The following is a 7,060-nucleotide window of genomic DNA, read 5'->3' as shown; positions in this document are numbered from 1 at the left end:
ACTGAAGGGTCCCCAGTTCGATTCCAGTCAAGGGCATGTATTATACCTTGGTTGCGGGCATATCCCCAGTAGGGGGTGTGCAAGAGGCAGCTGATCGATGACTCTCTCTCATCGATGTTTCTAACTCTCTATCTCTATCCCTTCCTCTCTGTAAAAAATCAATAAAATACATTTAAAAAAAAAAAAAATGAAACAGCTTGCCCATCTGGTGTGGCTCATTAGTTGAGTGTCAACCCATGAACCAAGAGATCACAGCTCGATTCCGGGCAGGGCACATGCCCAGGTTTCAGGCTCAATCCCCAGTAGGAGACGTGCAGGCAACAGCCAATTGATAATGTTTCTATCTTTCTATCCTCCCTAAAAAGCAATAAAAACATATTTTCTTAAAAAAAAAAAAAAAAAGAGAAACATTGTTGGTGGTAGTGTGACAATTGTTATTCTGAGACTGTCATCTGTGTATTTTGAGGTAAAGCAAATGAGTAAATAAAATGTTTTGAACTGGGAACCAGATTTTCAGCATCACAAAATGTGACACGGATGTATCATTGAAAAAGTTAGAGAAAAAAACCTTAGTACCTGAATTTGAGTTGGAAGTATCAGTATGAACTCAATAATCCAATGGAAAGGGAGTATACCGAAGTAAAGAAAAAATGAGAAGGGAAACCAATACTTAAAAAATAATTGACATATCAGTGCTCGCTTTGGCAGTACATATACTAACATTGGAATGATACAGAGAAGATTAGCATGGCCCCTGCACAAGGATGACACACAAATTCATGAAGTGTTCCATATTAAAAAAATAAGTAACATATCAATCAATTATTTATATATGTATTTCCTTCTTCTCTCCATTGATAAGACCTAGAACAAATTTCCTTCTTCTCTCCATTGATAAGACTCAGAAGCAATGAGCAGTGAAAAGTGATGACATTATAGTTTCTAAAAGGAACAGGGAGTCTTAGAGATAAGGTTGATTCCAGGTCTGGGGCAGGAAATGTAATATAATATAAGCCTGGAACTCTTCTCATCCAAAAAGATAAGTCAACCACTGGTTTTCTATCAAAATAAGTCAAGGGCCAACTTGAAAAATTTCCCAGTGGCCAAATGGGACAATTTCAGCAAGAAAAAGCTATGAGACATTTACTCTTACCATTTGTGACGGCATGGATGGACCTGGAAATTATTATACTGAGTGAAATAAGCCAGTCAGAGAAAGACAAATGCCGTATGATCTCACTTATATGTAGAATCCAATGAGCAAAATAAACTGACGAACAAAATAGAACCAGAGGCATGGAGCATTGGAAACAGACTGAGGGATGTCAGAGAAGAGGGGATGGGAGGGACTGAATAAAAGAAGTTGAAGAGATTAGCCGAAGAACATATATGCATAGCCCATGGACACAGACAACAGTGTGGTGAAAGCCAAGGGAGGGAGAAGGGACGAGGCACAGGCTGAGAGGAGGGGGGCAAAAAAGAGAGGAAAAGGGGGACATCTATACTAGTGTCAACAATGAAAATAAATTTTAAAAATTACAACAATGGATTGAAAGCAATGAGATGTGTTTAAATCTATGAAACAAACTCACTGGTCACTTTCAGAGGATGCTATTGTTAGCATGAAAACTTTCAAACCTATAAAGAATTATTATGAGTTTATTTGAGCCAAACAGTCAACAATTGCAAGGAAGCAGAATCTCAATGGATTGGGATAATGCTCTAGAGAATGGCGGTTTTTCACTTATTTTTATACATTACAATCAAAGGAGAAGACATAGGTAGGTTACATGAAATCCATTGGTGATAGATTAGAGAGGTGGGAGAAAGAAAGGGGGGTTGATGGAAACCTCGGGGATTGGATAAAAAGTAAAATGATAGACACATACTTTTAGATGGATACAGAATAGTTAACAGTCAACAATTAACATGATAACAGTAACAGTGAAGTAATTTGTGGGTTCTGTCCTGGGTACCCTCCCCCTCCTCCCCACCCCCAGGCCATTTGGTTGTGCCCTGAGGGGTCCAGAAAAAAACAGGAAGTTATAAATTACCCTGACATTCCAAGGATATGTTATCATAGATGCAAAAAGGCAACAGGCCTGGTTAAGGTAAAGGTTGACCTTGTCTGGGAAGATACTGGTCTAGGGCATGACTACCCACTATAATTGCTTTTAGTTTAAGTTTTCTTTTTTTTAATATTCTATTGATTTTTTACAGAGAGGAAGGGAGAAGGATAGAGTTAGAAACATCGATCAGCTGCCTCTTGCACACCCCCCACTGCGAACGTGCCTGCACCCAAGGTACATGCCCTTGACAGGAATCGAACCTGGGACCTTTCAGTCCGCAGGCTGATGCTCTATCCACTGAGCCAAACCGATTGCAGCTAAAGTTTTAATTTCTGACCATTCTTTGTGGTTACTATAAGGTTTGAAGGACAGGAAACTGAAGTCAGAGACCACCAAGACATGTTAAAGTAAAGTTTATTTCCTCAGTAATGAGCAGGACTCATTATGGAGGTAGAGAAATCAGAATTGAAGGAGTGGGGAAAGGAGAAAGGACCCAGCTGGGCTGTCTCCATAGTTGGCGATGGAGAGGAGCAACTTGTGGCTGGTCTGGGAAGTTTTTTTGAGGGGAGGAACAGGAAGGGATGGGCTCAGGGCACTTTGGCACACGCTGATGGGTGGTTCAGTGTCCTGGGGATGTCTCTGTGGCAAATGCCAGTAATGTCATAACTCTGCCCACCAGTTGGGGGGAGGGAGAATCTCACAGTTACTTTAGGTCTTTGAGTTTGCAAGACTGCCATGCAGGCCTTCCCTGAGCTTGTCAGATTAGGGTGTGGTCCCTTTCATCCACGCTATCACCAAATTATTATTTTTGAAAACTGGTAAATAAAGGGAAAGAATCAAGATTTACTCTACTTTTCCTAAACAATCTAAATCTGGATTTCCAAATAATTGATGAGGAGATATATCTCTGTATAGAAAAAACTATCAAGCTAAAAAATAAAGAAGGAATGGTAGAATTAAAATCCCTAATTAAATAATGTGTCTAGCCATTGATCATCAATGGCTGCTAGCATTACAAAAGGAGAGATAATTGGATATTATGTTGTGATACAAGTCACAAAATAGAATTTGAATGCAATCAAAGCTCTAAATTTCATTATCAATTTACAGCAAGTACAGAAGGCGAAGAATGACATCCTGGGGATGTAATAGTCCTTTGAAAGTCTTATGTATTGAGCAAGTCTTTGTGTGTGTGTGTTAATTCTCACCCAAGGATATTTTTCCATTGATTTTTAGAGAAAGTAGAAGGGAGAGAGACAGAAACATCAATGTGAGACACATCCATTGGTTGCCTCCAGCACATGCTGATGAGGATCAAACCTGCAACCAAGTGGCCAGGATAGAAACTGGAACTCTTCCATCCTTGGGCTGATGGTCTACTCACTGAGCCAAACCAGCTAAGGCTTGAGCATATCTTTTTATTCTGAAGTTTTGACACCTGGAGCCTTACTGATCCTGAGAGACAGCCCCTCCCGGGGCTAACCAATTCCTAGAAAGAGTGAAGAACTCACCTCGGAGCATACTTTCATATGCAAAATAACCAATCCCAAGTCAATACCTCCTGTTCCTTCTCCTCTGGGCTCTCACAGGCCAAGCCAGCATTCTCCTGCTTTACCTACCCCAGGGCCAGATACAAGATTACTAGAGCCAGTCCTTATGCCCCAGAGCCTGCTGAATTATTCAAACTAACCAATCCTAAGTTTGCTGACCTACCTTGTCTTGTCCTTTCATAGAAACCAAAATAAAGGTTCATATTTTCCTCCAGCTCCTTCTGCCTCCTGATTTACCCTCACATTCACCCTGTGTCTCCCCAGCACCCATGGCTCCCTCCTCTCAGGAACTGAGTAACAAACTACCTTTGCACTGGCAGTTGTCTTCTGATCTGTTGACCTCATCATACCTGAGCAATAAAAATACCTACAGGTTTTACAATAGACCATATGCAGACCAGGGTTTGGAAAATTATCGCCCACCAGCCAAATCCAGCCATTCACCTGTTTCTGTATGGCCTGGGAGCCAAGAATAATTTTTATTATACATTGCAGTCAGTTTGTTTTTTGCTTTTTTAAATCAAAAGAAGAATCCTATTTTGTGACACATGAAAATTATATGAAATTCATATGTTAGTATCCATAAATAAAGTGTTACTGGCACACAGCCATGTTCATTAGCTTAACAATAATTTTCCACGTGGCCAGTGTGTCTCAGTGGTTGAGCATCAACCTATGTAATCAGGAAGTTACAGTTCGATTCCTGGTCAGGACACATGAAGTATGGTAGCAATCATCTCAGGTAGAAACTTTGTTTGCTAAAACAATTGAAAGTTATTTTGATTTTCTGAATTTATGTATGCTATCCCAATACTCCATTGATGATGGTTTGAATATCCCATTGATTGTGATCTCACTGGTTACTGAAGCACATTTTTCTGGGAACTAAGACAGCTCAATTATCCTAAATTGTCTCAGTAGCTACAGATAACAAGTTTCAGTTGACTCAGTGGTCCAGGAATCTGGACAGCACAATTATTCTAAATTGCCTTGGTAGTTCCAGATAATGTGTTTCTGTCGATTCAGTGATTTGTAGATACTTTATTTTTTAAAAATATATTTTATTGATTTTTTACAGAGAGGAAGGGAGAGGGAGAGAGAGTTAGAAACATCAATGAGAGAGAAACATCCATCAGCTGCCTCCTGCACACCTCCTACTGGGGATGTGCCTGCAACCAAGGTACATGCCCTTGACCGGAATCAAACCTGGGACCTTTCAGTCCATAGGCTGATGCTCTATCACTGAGCCAAACCAGTTAGGGCTCGTAGATACTTTAGATAACTAACTTGCTCAAGTTCGCTTCTGTTGTGAAACAGATTCCTCATTCTAGAACCAAAGATGTAATTGATACTTCTGTGATATTCTGCCAGATGTGGCAAGCTGTTTGGGGCTGCGAGGTCAGGAGCACTTTTGCTCCCTCGTATGCCGCCGGGTTTTAATAAATGACTCCATAATTCGACTTTTTGAGGCGTCCTTTGTAAGATGGAGGTTACACTACAACACACATGCCCGGGTTGCAAGCTCAATCCTCAATGTAGGGTGTGCATGAGGCAGCCAATCAATGATTCTTTCTCCTCATTGATGTTTCTATCTCTCTCTCCCTTCCTCTCTGCAATCAATAAAAAACATTTTTTTAAATAATAATTTTCTAACCCCTGGTCTCAAGGATGGACACTGAGCCATGAGCTCCTGGGCACTGGTGCCAGGCTCTTCGCAGTGACGTCACAGCGCACAGTCCCGCACAGTCCCACGGGCAGCTCTTCCTTCTGCTGGGCTCCCGGTTAACGCAGCCCCTCCACTGGGAGTCTCTCGAAGAAGCCGCTCTCTGGCTTGGGAACTGCTTGACAGGTTTTGTTTTTTACATCTAATGACCCAATTTCCTCCTTTTCACTTCCATTGATGTCCTTGAAACATTCAGATTTTAAAACACCTTGACTGTGGGAAATCTCTACAAGACAAATAACAGGTAAATTGCAAGGGAATTGACCTCAATACAAAAATAAATAATAAATTAAAAAAAAAATAGCAAGAAAATAAAATGAGGAGGGAGAACCTTTAGTTAAAAGCGCCATAAGAAACACATCACCTGTTGCAATATGTGAACTGTGTTTAACTCAGAATTTGAACCAATTCTTAAAAATATTATGAGATTAATGAAAAAATTTGAACACTGACTGGGAAGCTGATATTTAATATTATAAAGTTACTAATCATATTTTTTAGGTGTGATTATGGAATTGTAGGTATAGTTTTAAAAAGAGACTTTATCGCCGAAACCGGTTTAGCTCAATGGATAGAGCGACGGCTTGGGGACTGAAGGGACCAGGGTTCGATTCCGGTCAAGGGCATGTACCTTGATTGCAGGCATATCCCCAGTAGGGGGTGTGCAAGAGGCAGCTGACTGATGACTCTCTCTCATCGATGTTTCCAACTCTCTATCTCTCTCCCTTCCTCTCTGTACAAAATCAATAAAATATATTTAAAAATAAAAAGAGACTTTATCTTGTAGTGATTCATACTGAATTGTTTATGGTTTAAATGACAGGTTGCCTGTCATTTAATTTGCAATAATCTGGAGTGGAGAGTGATGTGTAAAAATAGAAAGAAAAAAAAGATAAGATTGGTTTAAAGTAATAGGTGTTGAAGCAGGTTCTGAATACACAGGGGTTTTTATGTAGACTGTTCTGTTTAATTGTGAAGTACTTGAAAAAAATTGTAATAAAAATCAAAAACATCTTTGAAGATTGTGTTAAATGCTCACTTCCCTTTTTTAGAAAAGGTAAGTTCGTTCAGAATGACTAAACAGCGTGTCTAATTGATAATACATTAGCCAAAATCCACCCTCACGTGTGTCTGACCACCCAAACTCCCTGTCCTTCAAAGTCAAGAGACACTACCCCTGGAGGCTGTTCCCTCCCTGCTCATTCACAAGCAGATCAGTTCTTCCTCTGACCCCAGGGCACAAACCAGGAGCCAGGGGACCCTTGTACCTGAGGCAATAGCAGCCTCCTGCTGGCATCCTATTACTTGGTTTCTCTGGGTTTATACCTCTCCCCTGGCCTCCAACTCTCCCCAGCTGCACAACTTCCCTGACTTTTAAAAGATTTTCCCTTTATACACCTTGCAGGAAGTACACCAGGAACTTACTTTTGAAGCTTTCTCTTTTCCAGTAGCTTTCAGTGAAATACGACCTTGCACTCGTAGTGTATGCACCATATGAAACATTCACACCACTTTTGCCTGCATTTTGGACTCCAAAATGCCAGGTCTTGGTTTGACCCCCTTTCTTATACATTAGACTTCTCTCTAAATTACTTTTGATTGCTTGCAAAGATCACATCTAATATTAATAATTATCAAAACAAAAAACCCCCACAATGTCTCCCACTTATATTCAGGCTTGGAAAGGCACCACGTGCTTTAGAATATTATCCCCATTA

General features: G+C 40.4%; 1 non-coding gene across 1 annotated transcript; it reads left to right on the top strand.

The window, feature by feature from the left end:
* Positions 1 to 692: 692 nt before the first annotated feature.
* LOC118708610 lies at positions 693 to 799 on the top strand. Its single transcript, XR_004984663.1, has one exon. It is a non-coding gene; the product is annotated as a U6 spliceosomal RNA (small nuclear RNA).
* The last annotated feature ends 6,261 nt before the right edge of the window (positions 800 to 7,060 follow it).

The sequence above is a fragment of the Pipistrellus kuhlii genome, unplaced genomic scaffold (assembly GCF_014108245.1).
Source record: "Pipistrellus kuhlii isolate mPipKuh1 unplaced genomic scaffold, mPipKuh1.p scaffold_m20_p_6, whole genome shotgun sequence".
NCBI lineage: Eukaryota > Metazoa > Chordata > Mammalia > Chiroptera > Vespertilionidae > Pipistrellus > Pipistrellus kuhlii.
This window is presented reverse-complemented; position numbering and strand designations above follow the sequence as displayed.